Below are 14,504 nucleotides of genomic sequence, written 5' to 3'. Positions count from 1 at the left end.
ATTAATACTTTGTCATATATATTATAATATTTTCTCCAGTTTGTGTTTGCCTTTTAACCCTTGTAAGTCATGTGTTATGTTATGCCATTTACTTTTTATGTGGTCCAATTCAATGTCTTCCTGAATAGTTGCTATTATGGATGCCTTCCCTTATCTCAGACTTCTGAAAATATTCCATTGTGTAAGTTTCAGCATCTGACAATTAGGGGGAATCCAGCTTCCAAGTTCAAAAATCCTATGTGTTCTGCTTGTTAACACTAACTCTATTCTTTGCCTACAGAGCCAGTTTCTACCCCCTTTCCTAAATTCTCTTTATAGTGCCAAGATGATCAAAATCAACCCATCCCTCCCACTGTAGTGATAGAAGCTCTCCATCAGCACTGGACCAGCCCAGTGCCAGGGGTTGGATTACCGGTTAGGTGCCAGGAGTAACTTTGACATGATCACAGAAAATACACATTAGTTAACACAGCAACAGCTGTGTGGCTGTGCTTCCAAGACACTTGGGTCCACATGTCTTCAGCGATGCCCATGTGCTGAGCACAAGCTAATGCCAGTGACTTCAGTCTGAGAAGTTAACCCCTCGTGGGACCTTAAAGCTCAGAGTGATTTTTGTTTGTTTGTTTCGTTTCTTAGCAATTTCATCTACAGGAGACAAGAATTTTCAAACTGTACCACACTCAAACTTTTAATTCTATTACACAAAGCTAAAGAGTGGCTAAAAATAAAACGGGGACTAATTTAAAGTCAATTAGGGGGCCAGGTGCGGTGGTTTACGCCTTTAATCCCAGCACTTTGGGAGGCTGAGGCAGGAGGATCACCTGAGGTAAGGAATTCGAGACCAGCCTGACCAACATGGTGAAAACCCCTCTCTACTAAACACAAAAGATTAGCTGGGCGTGGTGGCGCACGCCTGTAATCCCAGCTACTTGGGAGGCTGAGGCAGGAGAGTCGCTTGAACCCAGGAGGCGGAGGTTACAGTGAGCTGAGATTGCACCACTGCACTCCAGCCTGAGCAACAAGATCAAAACTCCGTCTCAAAAAAAAAAAAAGTCAATTAGGGGATCAAGAATGAATCATTAAACATGGATTTTATTTGGACATCTCTTCTTAATATGGCAGAAGCATTGGGTTTTTAAGGGAATAAGAAGCCATTACATTAAGGTAGTGTGAAATGAATACCCAAGGTTTTGTGCACTGGCACCTGTCACTTAAGTGGCAGTCTTTAGGGGTTTGTTGAATGAATGTACAAATGAATGAAACTCAAAATACATTATTGTTGGATCAAGTAAGGCTTAAATAATATATCTGTGGTAAACCATGATAAAGGAACAAACACAAATGATTCTGATTTCTAGTTTCTTCATATGCCATTAAGAGAGGATTGTTGCAAATATCTTTGAGGGTAACTCTCAGACAGAGAGATTGGAGGTGGAGGCAGGGATTCATTAGAAACATCTGAGCAGCTTTTCTAAGCTAAACATACGCCACTTCCTTCCGCTATAATGGTGTGCATGGCCCCACCTCCCTATTCTTTGGCTTACTTGGAGTTTCTGTACTCTAAGTGGAATTCACTCCTTTGGTGAAATGGGTTCCACTTACAACGTGGGACATGCCCAAAAGAGCCCATCCTTTGTAAGTTTCTCCACAGGTCTTCTCCTGAGCCGGAACTAGCCGTAATACAAAGTGCTGCTCCACCCCTCATCAATATCAACCTCCTTTGCTTGTTAATGACCTCACCGTGATACTGTAAAGGGCAGAGCAGCTGATAATGCACCGAGTCTCTGTGCTCAGGAAGTCTTGGGTGCTCAACATCTGTTGTATCTCTGGCTCAAGTGAGTGATAGTGCCATAAATCAATAGGTGTTCATGAGTTCACTTTGCCTCACCTACCTGGAGCCCTGGGTGCATGGAAGGAAGCCTTGGAGACTGGCCTGGGTGCTGCAGTCCTGCCCCTCCCAACCTTGCCCTACCTGAACAGGCACCTGGACAGGGCTCTGTTACACCCTCAGCTGCCCAGCCCAGCTCTTGGCTCTCCTGCTGTCAGACACACAGTCCCGTGAACTCACTGATTTAATCCATTTTGTTACCACTAACTAAATTTAAGACATTTTCTCCTCTAATACAATAGAGTTTTCTTCTAATTAAATACTCATCAAAGTGATTAATTAAATGAAAGGCTAGTGTGTTTATGCTCCATTTTTCGTGTCTGCTTTGCTGCTACCCTTTGTAGTCTGGACTTTCGCATTTTCTAGCTGTCAGAATCCTTTCTTCCCTAATTTGGAGTGTATTTAGCTAATTCCCTCTGCAAAATCCTATTCACTGATTTAGGCTGGTTAAGGAATTCCCCTTCTCAAAGTGTCACTCTACCGATCTTAGAGGACACCCAGCTCACTTCAACATGAAAATATAAAATAGAGAAGCTCCGAGGATGGGATTATATTTCTAGTTAGTTTGTTCAGACCTTCATATATAATGACACTTTAATTTACATAAACTCTGTCAACCTCCAGAAATGGTTTAAAAGGTCTAAATAGGACCGGGGGCAGTGGCTCACGCCTGTAATCCCAGCACTCTGTGAGGCCGAGGTGGGTGAATCACCTTAGGTCAGGAGTTCGAGACCAGCCTGGCCAAGATGGTGAAACCCCATCTCTACTAAAAATATAAAAAAAGGTGGTGGGCACCTGTAATCCCACCTACTCGGGAGGCTGAGGCAGGAGAATCACCTGAACCTGGGAGACAGAGATCGCGCCATTGCACTCCAGCCTGGGCAACAAGAGTGAAACTCTGTCTAAAAAAAATAAATAAATAAATAAATAAATAAATAAATAAATAAATAAATAAACGAAAGGTCTAAGGAGGAAAACAGAATCTACTTCAAGCAATTTCTTTTTTTTTTTTTTTTTTTTGAGACGGAGTCTCGCTCTGTCACCCAGGCTGGAGTGCAGTGGCCGGATCTCAGCTCACTGCAAGCTCCGCCTCCCGGGTTCCCGCCATTCTCCTGCCTCAGCCTCCCGGGTAGCTGGGACTACAGGCGCCCGCCACCTCGCCCGGCTAGTTTTTTGTCTTTTTTGGTAGAGACGGGGTTTCACCGTGTTAGCCAGGATGGTCTCGATCTCCTGACCTCGTGATCCGCCCGTCTCGGCCTCCCAAAGTGCTGGGATTACAGGCTTGAGCCACCGCACCCGGCCAAGCAATTTCAATAGAGGGAACTTATACTAGGCACCAGGTGCACGGATGATGGGGGTGTTGAGAGGCTGAATTGGGAGAGTGAGGAGGAGCCACTGTCAGTGGCCTGGGGACTGGGGTCACCCAAAAGAAGCTCAAACCATGGAAGGGACCACAGCTCTGCCAGAGACACCAGTATAGGCACAGAGAGGGGACCACCCAGCTAAGCCCCAGAAGCTGGGAAAGGAGGCTCCAGCACAATGTGCCCTGGGAACCCGGAGCAGAGCAGGCAGGAGAAGGGCTGTGAAGTGGACCGGAGGCAGAGGCCTAAGCCAGGGTCCCAGCCTTCCTTCTCCAGGCTCCAAAACAGTCCACATGATGCAGGCAGCTGAGGCTGCTCCATGGCTCCTGACAGTGAGACGTGTGCCTCTGTCCTCCGGGGCCTACTTCACGTCCACAGGATTGAAGAAAATAACTGTCTCACCCCCCTTCCAGCCGCATACTCAGGCAGAGTCTTAGCCATAGTGCTTCCCACGTTGCATCTTATAACAGGCTGGCTTATGTTCCCAAAATGGTGTTGGACGACTAAGGAAATAAAGAGAGTGAGTTTCCTGCAAACCTACATTCCTAGGCTGGGATACACACCTGCTTCATGAAACACCCGTTCTTCTAACATCTCTCCTAACTGAGTCACACAGGTTGAATTTTTCTGATGTTTAAGTTATGTCTGTGTGAACTTATTCTGAAGACTATTTGGTGATTTAATGAAGAAAGGAAATATTGACCTTGTACAGTGCAGGTGTCCATCCACGGGTAAAAGAATAAACAAAATGGAGTATTATTCAGCCTGAAAAAGGAAGGAGATTCTGCCACATGCTGCAACATGGAATGAACCTTGAGGGCTGTATACTTAGTAAAATAAGCCAGTCACAGAAGGATCAAATACTGTATGATGCCACTTGGAGGGGATATCTAGAGTGATCAAGTTTATAGAAACAGAAAGTAGAGTGGGGGTCAGCAGGTGCTGGGTGGGGGGTGGGTGGGGAGCGGAGAGGTGTTCAGTGAGGGCAGAGTTTTAGTTTCAGTTGGGGCAGGTGAAAAGAGTTCTGGAGATGGATGGTGGTGACAGTTGCACAGCAATTTGAATATACTTAATGTCACTGAACTGTATATTTTAAATGGTTAAAATGGTCAATTTTATGTTTACCACAATAATACATTTAAAATTTTAAAAATACCTATTTACCTTGTGGCTTTTTCCTGAACTGGTATCCAGGGAAGACCTGGGCACCTGAAGACCTGACCTCACTCTTCTCCTGCATTTGTTCTTCGGGTGACTCTTCCCATTGGCTAAACCCAACCAGAAGCCAGACAGCAAAGGAGGTCTTTGATGCTTGTTCACATCGGCCACCCTGTCACACAGCAAGGGTGTGGGGGGAGCAGCAGAGTTGCCCAGGGTCCCTTCCGTTCCAGTATCATGTCTCCAGGGATGGTCAGGCTTTTCCAGTGATCTGCCACATGGTGGTTGAAAACGGCCCTAGAATTAGAGTCTTGTTGAACAGATTACAGCCCATTATCTACAGCAACGGACAGGCACATCTGGGAGTGGCTTTCTATATAAACTCAGGGGCTAGCATGGCATTTGGTCCACTCCATGTTCTCCCTCAGCTGCTATTTGAGGTTTGACATGTCACCCGTTCACGTTTCGTCCCTCTGATTGAGGGTGTCGATCGCTGCTAGAGTACAAATAAGTTTAGCCAAGGGATCACCAGCTGTCATCTATAATGTAAGTTGGTGTGGATAAAGACTCTACGCATAAATTCGAGAGGGATTTGAGGGAGAGAAAATAAGGGTACACAGGATCCGGAATGCACAGAGTGATACTGACCTATTGGTATACTGTTATATTCCATTTTTTGTGTATATTTTTAGCATGTGACTTGAGACAGAGTGATGTCCTGAATTTAACTGATGTTTGAAAAGCCCAGCCTTGTCTTCAGTAAGCATGCTAGCTTTCTTGCTGAAGATATGATAATGTAATATGAGGTGCCAATTGTAGTCCTGGAAAGCATTACAGTCCTGAACTCTGTAATCCCAAATGCTGAAATTCCTAAAGATCAAAATTTCTAAAGCCTAAAACCCCAGTTTAAAATAAGGTAACACACAGCACTGTTGCTGTTTGATCAGCAGTGTTGTTTCCACCAAATTTGGGGTCTGTATAGGCGTGCGTGCAGAATGAACTTCCCTGTACACAAAACAACTTAGACGTATGGCACAGAAGATGGGAAAAATTAACGGGGATTGCTCATGTCAGTGTACAGGGACTCATAGAAGAATTTCAAAAAGAACAGCATCATATAAAAAATGGAGGCGAATGTATTCTCTGAGGAGGGCCATGTCCTACAAGAAAATTTTTGGTGTAAGACTTCAAAATAAAATTAATGATAGTGAAAGTCAGCCAGCATTTGTGGACTATCTCTGTGCAATTGCCCATGATGCATCCCTGTACTACACTTTTTCACATGCTGAATTTTCTTTTTAGTTTATGTGGGGGAGGGTTCTTTTTAAACTTGTTTCCCACTATTTTAAACTGGCAGCATTATGTTTTACAATTCTCTCTGCTATATATTTCATTCTTGCATCATTTCCAATACTGGAGGTTTAAATCGTGTAAAGACTTTGAGAGAGTTCTAAATTGTTTTATGCTTTTTTTTTTGCAAATTTGACTCCATGAAAGTGCATTATCACAATGTTGATTTTGTATGTAAGCATTATTTGTGTGCATTCTCAATAAGTAAAGACGTCCTTTTTGTATATCCAGGTTTGTGAAAGACAAAATTTCTCAAGGTCTCGGTTCTTTAGGTGACTGCATATGTGGTAGTGACCATCATGTCAGTTTTTTTTTTTTTTTTTTTTTTTTTTTTGCTTTTTTGTTTTTTTGAGACGGAGTCTCACTCTGTCACCCAGGCTGGAGTGTAGTGGCATGATCTCAGCTCACTGCAACCTCCACCACCTCCTGGGTTCAAGTGATTCTCCTGCCTCAGCCTCCTGAGTAGCTGGGATTACAGGCGTCCACCACTACCCCTGGCTAATTTTTGTATTTTTTTTAGTAGAGACGGGGTTTCACCATGTTGGTCAGGCTGGTCTCGAACTCCTGACCTTGTGATCTGCCCGCCTCAGCCTCCCAAAGTGCTGGGATTACAGGCGTGAGCCCATGGCTCCCGGCCTCATGTAGTTTTTGATCAATCTCATCAAAAGACAGGTTGTCCATAATGATAGTTCACATGACCACAGTTAGGAATCTGGTTCACCTGCTCATAACTGTTATACCCGTATGACTATCGTTAGTATACCTAGAGTTTTATGCTTGTAAAAAGATATATGTCATTATTGACTATTTTATTGCGTTTAGTGGCCTATGAAGTAGTCTTTTTTTATATTTCTCTAATAAGTCCCCTTTTAAAAATGTAAATAAATGTCTTGTAAAGAATTTTCCATTTTTTTTCTAGAATTATATTTTGGGGATTTTGATCTTTAAGGATTGAAATTTGGGGGATTTAAACTTTAGGGATGTGGGTCTTTGGGGAATTCAACATTCAAGGTTATGGCCTTTGGGACTGTATCTTTCCAGGTTATGGCCCGAACTCCTTAACATCATACTGAGATTATTATTGAGTCAGTTCCCTGATAGGGTAACGTGGTTCATTTCAACACCTAAACTAGGTTCAGCACAAGCCAAGTTCCAAAAGAAGAGGTGCCTGGATTCTGTACACCAGCAAATGGTGGTGCTATTTTTCAGGTTGAAACTTCCCAGAGCTGATCGTAAATGTATTTACACTTACTGGACATTTATGCAACCTTTCCTGCCTGTTTATTGTTCCGGGAAGTGCGAAGAAATGTTTATGTAGAGGTTTCAGGAATAGCGAATGGAATGGTTAGGCAATCAAAGGTATTCACTTGAAAACGAGGCTGGGCTTGTCCTCCCAGATTCTGCAGACAGGCGCTTGGTAAGCAACGCGGTTCACAAACCACTCATCCTCTGCACCCCAACACACACTGGTTCTGCATCTGAGGACTTTCCAGTTCAGAAAAACAAGGCTTTCCTTGGTCTACACTCTTTTCAACTTACAAAAAATGATATCGTTTCATGCACTCCCTCCTAAAACCCTATTCTCTCTGCCCCAGCACTGAGTGCTTCTCTTCTTACCTCTCTGTTATCCTTCTCTGGCTCCTTGGCTAGCTGTCTTCCTCTGACATGCAAATCACGAAGCTAGCAGGGAAAAGCCTGTCCATGGTGAAAGAGACCCAGCTCCCTCTAGCCAGGGGCCAGGTGCGTTACCCCCAACCCCATGGCATCTCAGTTCAGGGAGGGAGAGGAGGAAAAGGCAGTCCCAGCAGCAGTCTAGCTGGGTGGGATAGAGGAAATGGAGGGAAACGTGGGCCTGGCTGGTCCTTGTGACAGATGAGAAGCACAAACACCCCCCAGCAGGCTCAGCAGCGCTAGGCTTACAGCCGTGGGCCTGTGCTGCACGCAGGTGGCTGACCGGACGATACGCCCCATCCCACGTACAAAGCTCAGCTCTGGCAGGCTCCAGGAGCCACAGAACCAGGTTCACAGGAAGTTTAAGGCTGCCCACCCCAGAGCAAGAAGTTGTAGTGACAGTGACTCCCTCAAAGATGAGGGTGGTGGCAACAGTGGTAAATGGCACCTACAGTGACTACAAGGGAAAGGTGCTCCAGGTTCAAGGTCAGAGCCTCAGGCTATGACAACAGTGCACAGTCAGTTCATCACAACCTCCTTGACCTGAGGCTCTTCTGTTATGTTCAGGACTGAGGCTCCAAGACCTAGTACAATGCTTGGCACATGGAAGAAGCTCCATGGGCAGTTCTGGGAAAAATGAATGAACAACACTGATGGATGAACAAGAAGATTTTATGTCCCACGGGCAAAATGCCTGAGTGCATGGGCCTGGGGGTGCTGAGATTGTGCAGGAGACACTGCCCATGGTGGGGTGCCCTCACCCAGGCTGATAGCTGGGGATGAACTGGAGGAGCTCATGGCCATCTGTGAGTCTCCGTTCTGTCTATCCTCGTGCCTGTCAGTGTCTGGTTCCTAGTGGAGGCTCAGTACATATTTCCCAAATTGAATAAAAAATGTTTGTTTCAGACCTATCTGTCTTGTGGTTTTGGTCTCCAAGTTTTTGAAAACATGACCAAGAAGTATCTGTCCACCTTTCCCCTATGATACCATAAAAGACAGGCAAGTGCCACATTCATGGGCAGTTCCCCTCCTTGGTACACCCAGTCCTGACCACAGTCCCAAGTCCTGGCCACAGCACCCCCGGCAGATGTGGCTCCTTCCCACAGTGTCTGCTGTGGGTAGTGAATGTCAGGCAGGCACCTTCCCTCACATCTCACCCATCACCAAGACTGTGAGAGTGAGTCAGCGTGGAGCGGGAAGAATGTGAAACAGGGCTGCGTGGAGGCAGAAACGTACAATACCTTTCCTCGCCTTCAGCAGGATCACAGCCAACACTTCTCTAACGAAAGACAGGCCAACAAGAGAAAAGCATAATAAGCTTGGTGCAATGGCTCACATCTACAATCTCAGCACTTTGGGAGGCTGAGGTAAGAGGATCACTTGAGCACAGGAGTTTGAGGCCAGCCTGGGCAACATAGCAAGACCCCTGTCTCTACAAAAAAAAAAAAAAAAAAAAAAAAAAAAACTAGCCAGGCATGGTGGTGCATGCCTGTGGTTCCAGCTACTCAGGAGGCTAAGGCAGGAGGATTGCTTGAGCCCAGGAGTTTGAGACAGCAGTTCGTGAGCTGTGATAACGCCATTGCATTCCAGCCTGAGTGACAGAAAGAGACCTGTCTAAAAAAAATTATTTCATCAAAGCTTTATGTGACATGGGAGCCTTCAGAATGAAGACCCAAAAGGCCCAAGGAAAGCTGTCCATTGTTATGCTTAGATTTGATGAGGGATGGACAGTCACGTGGAAATACGATGAAAAGGGAATGATCTAACGCTAACAGGCTGAGTGGGAAAACTCAGCAAGGCCTGTCTGCTCAGATTCTTCTTGGCCTCTCCGTGTGGCAATCCTTCCTCCCAGCTATAGAGCAGAGCCCTCTGGAATGAAGATCTTACGATCTCCTTTCAGACATGGCAGCTCAGAGAATTTCTTTACAGCCAGCTCTTGCCCAGAAAGGCAGGAGAAGGGTAGAGCCATACTTTCAGGTTTTATGGCTGGCTTTGCGGGACAGTTCTGATTTCTATGACCCACCTTGGGAAGAGGATTCTGGTTTCTTTGAAAGCTGCAGGGGAGGACAAGAGGTGGAAGATAGGAAGGCTGGAAAAGGTCAGAGGGGCTTGCTGCTGAGGCTGTTGCTGAGGCCTTCTGAGTAGTCAATTTGCCAAAGCCCCATACTTAGGAGTATTGTTTCCTGAGTCCCAACAGATGCTGTTGTTAGAGACCAAAATACACCACCCCTAAATATGCTGGAAAAATTACCCTTTTGAAGAGTATTTACATCTATGAAGGAAATCTCCATTCCTTCACCAGGAAGAGAAGGATGACTAAATCCCTTGACATGTATCTGTGGAGAAGGTGCCAACTTAATATGATCCATTTTGTTCATTTTCTGTGCTTTCTCTGGGCATTCCTCTCCCCCATAACAGGGCTTTCCTACACCATTTTTTCTGTGTTTCAGAAAATGATATATCAGTCCAAAGTTTCAACTCCCTCTTAGATCTACCCTAGAGATTTGCTCAGCTCACTGTGTAACTCCCGTGGATATAGAAGGTATCCACGCTATTTAATATTCAACTTGTTTGTTTTTCTCCTGTTGATCTGTCTTGTGTTCCAGGGCATCCCAGCTAAGAATTCATGAAGGGTAGAGAGAAAACTGTTTTTCCTCTTGTTCATTTTGGGGGGCTGTTCCCAGAGATCAAAGATGAGACTTGCAAACTGGCGAGCCCTTTCAGAAAGTCCTTTATTTGGGCACCCCAATTCCTTGTCCTCCAGCCTAGCTTCCTCCAAGAGAGGTCCTTCCTTAGGACTCTCAGTGCCATCTCTTCCTGATCTTGTCCTTCTCTTGAGAAACTCTACCCTACTCCAGAGGCTGACCTGAGACTGGAAGTGCCCCCTCTTCCCTGGACACCTGCAGGATGCTTTCCATGGTTCAGCTGGCTAGTCTCTGCGGTAGGCAGTCAGCACTTACTCGAGAAGGACTTTGGATAGTCCAAGCAGGGCTTCGGCACCACAAATTCAAATAATAGTCCAGAGAATGGGTCTCAGCCTGCAGGCTCTGCCCAGGGCTGTGTCTGTTATAGAGGCTCCTCTGGCAATAAGACTCAACACAAAAGCATTGAAACCACCCAGTGCTATGTCTTAGGCCAGGTCCTGCTCATGGGGGAGGCAATCCCATGCTGGTCTCTGTAGACAGATGAGGAAATTAAAGGATTTCGGGCCCTCCATACTACAGGAGCCAGGTCAGGAAAGGGGTCCCCTCTTCCAACATACATATCACTGAAAATGAGTTCTAAGTAAAAGAAGAGTTCCTCTATATCACACAGTCAGATCAGGAGGTCATTACTTACGTTAAAAATAATTTTTAAAAAACAAAACAATCATCAGAACATGTACCTCCTTTAAATAAAAGGCCCATTAAGTGCCTTTCTAATGTACTGATTGGAGCATAAATGGGGCATGTTAGGTCGGATAAAAGTGACTGGGTGTGATAAAAATATACATTATGATTGCATATATTATATAAAGTTTATTTCCTTTTTCCTTCTTTTTCTCTTAGTGCTTTTTTTTTTTCTTTTCTTTCTCTCTTTCTTGCCTTGCCTTTGCCTTGACAGGGGCACTTGGAGGATTTGACAGATCCAGCTACATCAGATCATTGGAACTGGCATGAAAAAGAGGTTCTGGGCCTTACATAGGTTTTTCCAAAGAGTGGGGAAATCCCAAGGAATTCTGTAACCTTAAAATAAACTGAGATTCATTAATGCAGAAACACAGAAAGCTGTCTTCTGATTCGCAGAAACTAAGATTTTAGATGAAGTTAATTTTCTTATAAAAGGAATACAACATTATTGTAAATAATTTAGAGATTGCATATAAGACAAAGAAGAAAATAAAATCAGCCATATCCGTTCCTCCAGCCATCACCACCTTCCACATTTGTGGCACATCCTTTCAGGATGTGTGTGTGTGTGTGTGTGTGTGTGTGTGTGGGAGGGGGTGCTTACCTGTGTGTAGTAACCTCATATTATACATACGCCCTTTTCCCCTCAAGGGTGACCACTGTTGTTGCCCAGGCTGGAGTGCAATGGCGCGATCTTGGCTCACTGCAACCTCCGCCTCCTGGATTCAAGCAATTCTGCTGCCTCAGCCTCCCAGGTAGCTGGGATTACACATGCCCACTACCACGCCTGGCTAGTTTTTTTTTTTTTTTTTTGTATTTTTAATAGAAACAGGGTTTCACCACGTTGGCCAGGCTGGTCCCAAACTCCTGACCTCATGTGATCTGCCCCCCTTCGGCCTCCCAAAGTGCTAGGATTACAGGCAGAGCCATGACCTGCTTTTTATTTTCAATATATTATTATATGCATTGTTCCTATATCATTAAATATTCTCCTTTGACATTTCTAAAGGTTGCAGCATGTTTTGCTTTGCTTTATTTTTGATTTTATTTTTAGAGACAGGGTCTTGCTTGGTTGCCCAGACTGGAGTGCAGTGACACGGTCATAACTCACTGCCGTCCTGAACTCCAGGGCTCAAGTGATCCTCCTGCCTCAGCCTCTCAAAATGCTGGGATTACAGGCATAAGCCAGTGTGACTGGTCTGTTCTGCTTTTTTATACACTATTTCTCATTTAATCAGCCCCCTTTTGTTAGCCATTTAGGTTGTTTCCAAGTTTTCCTAATTCCAAGAAAAAAAGAGGTTCGAGAAATGTCCTTGTGGTTACGTCGCTGCCCACATCCACTATTCTTTCCTTGGAATAAATCTGCGGGCTTAGGATTGTTGTGGTAATGCAGACAGCTGTCGCCAAACAGTCCTCGGAAGAGGCTGGCCCTCGTCGTGGGTGAGTGCCTTTTCAGCATACTCGTAAGTAAGACATTAAGGAAGAATCAGGGGCTGTTGGTTCCCCAAATCAGTTTTCTCTTTCCTCTCCCAGCATATGGCTTTAAAAAGGCTCCGGGAAGATTTCACTGTTGTAATTCTATAGAGAAAACAGTGTGTGGCTCAAGAAACCCTTATAATCACGCATGAGCGGGGAGGATGGGGAGGCAGAGAACTTTCTGCGAATGTATTCCACTCCACGGCTTCACAAATGCCTGGCATTTGTTAAGCCGATTGTTCGGTCTTCCCAACATCCTCTCACCCAAGCAAAGGCCCTCGTAAGCCAAAGAGAAGGTCAGTGAGCTTGTTCCAAAAGGCAGCACTGGAAATCCACATTTCCCAGCTCACTGAGGTGCTGTGTGGCCTGGGGGAAGTGTCCTTCCACTCCTGGGCCTCCAAGCCAGTCACCTAATCTGAGGGGTTCACAGAGATGGAGCTGGGCAGCCTGTTGGAGGCTCTGCCTCTTGTATGACAAAGTGAGGTCCCTTTCTGGCGCTGATGGCCTTCCCAGTTCAGCCACCCTTTGGATTCCTGGAAAATATGATGCCTGGGCTGTCCTTGAAGCAGGCAGGACAAGTGAGGACATGGCAGCCCCTTCCCATCTGGAAGCTGAGCCTCCTTTAATCTGGAGACCTTAAAAGGCATGTGGGAGCCAGGGGCTGGGTTCTTATCTCCTGGGCCTGGCCGATGTCCAGACGTGCCTTATTTATAGCGCCACTGACAAGGGCAGCGCAGCTGGCTGGCAGCTGCACAGAAGGTTGGGGCCATCCAACCCGGCCATCTGCCTGCACGGCCGCTGTCCCTGCTCATCGGGCTGGAGGACAGAAGACAGAACCCTGACATCGAAGGTAAGCGCCACTGGTTCCCCCGTGCTCTTCTCTCACCCTTGCCGTCCTTCCCAGCCTGTCTCTGCAGCAGGCTTGGACAGCAGCTCTGTGGGCATCTTGATCCATGCAGAGGGAGTGTCCCAGCCCTGGGAGGAAGCTCTCGGGCACTGGGAGCTCGCCGACCATAGCAGAGATGCAGGTGGTGCTGGCAGCTGGCTCCCACCAACGACAGAGCCCAAGAACAGAAGCCGCCCTGCCCAGAGCTACTGGGGGTGTCAGCTTGAAGACAGAGAACCCCTGCTCATCGGGAATGAGGAGAGATTTAAATAAAATTGAACTCCTGCCCCCTCTCAGTGGGAATCCGTTTTAAACAACGGAAAACATTTTTTAAGGGGAAAGCAAAAGAAGAAATATGATAAAATAAACATTGGAAAGGGGGCAAACCACAGTGCACTTGAACTTTTTCTCCCTGACAGAATTTCCGGAAAGCCTGGGCTGAAATGGCAAATTACTGATGAGTCTGATTACTCTGGGAAAGTGTGTTTATACAACATGACTCTTCGCAGCTGATGGTTTGAAAGCCCAGAGAGCTATTGCATGCTTTGAAAAGGAAATGCATGAATATTTTACAATTTCCAGAGCAGGGCAAACTCCAAGATACACAGTCCTAAGTAATGCTCAGGTCAATTGTGTAACAATCTCAATACTGATAAGATGCCATATCTATGATAATAGACATCATATATATAAACATCCTCTAGCCAGACTCCATGCAAGATACTTTATCAAGTCTAATCTAAAAAGAAAAAAAAGGTTGTCTGTCCAGTCTTTTTTTTTTCTAGATTATTCTGAGGTCCAAGGATAGTGTTAATAAACACCTGCGTTACAGATTAATGCTATTGTAGCTCATATTTGCTGTATGTAAGTTTATTATCATTGTTTTATTTGTTTCTTGAGGAATATTATTTGAATTTTATTTTATTGCTAGGCTTTTAAAATTTTATCGATACATAATATTTTACATATTTATAGGGTACATGTGAGTGTTCAGTACCTACATAGAATGTGTAATGACCAAGTCAGGGTTTTGGGGTATCCAGGATGGGCTGGAATAAGGTCTATTACATGTTGAGATCCATCTGACCCCTTACACAAGTTTTTGTATTTAATTGAGTAGCTGACTAATCCACTCAAATGATGACATTTTGGAGGCATTTTCTTACATTAAAAAATATTTTAGTGCGTAACTTCCATGAAAAGTTGCATATTTTCCAATACAGTGTTCCCTGACTGCTCACCCACCATCTTGCCTTTCAGCACATTTCGTACTTTTAGGTTTCATTGTTCTATTCAGAGTTTCCAGAGTTCTCCATTGATTTCAG

General features: G+C 45.1%; 2 protein-coding genes across 3 annotated transcripts in view; one reads left to right on the top strand and one right to left on the bottom strand.

Annotated features, from left to right (window-relative positions):
* ECRG4 (ECRG4 augurin precursor) overlaps positions 1-14,504 on the bottom strand; it is a 903,650-nt gene that overhangs the window by 622,390 nt on the left and 266,756 nt on the right. The window lies entirely within an intron of this gene.
* Positions 13,016-14,504, top strand: part of FHL2 (four and a half LIM domains 2) — a 76,604-nt gene continuing 75,115 nt past the window's right edge. For both annotated transcript variants that reach the window (XM_050754213.1, XM_050754212.1), the window contains exon 1: positions 13,016-13,143. The gene's annotated coding sequence lies outside the window, so the exon portion shown is untranslated. The remainder of the gene's footprint in view (positions 13,144-14,504) is intronic.

The sequence above is a fragment of the Macaca thibetana genome, chromosome 13 (genome assembly GCF_024542745.1).
Source record: "Macaca thibetana thibetana isolate TM-01 chromosome 13, ASM2454274v1, whole genome shotgun sequence".
In the NCBI taxonomy this organism is placed as follows: Eukaryota; Metazoa; Chordata; class Mammalia; order Primates; family Cercopithecidae; genus Macaca; species Macaca thibetana.
The sequence above is the reverse complement of the archived record's forward strand: the minus strand, read 5'-3'. Positions and strand labels throughout refer to the sequence as shown.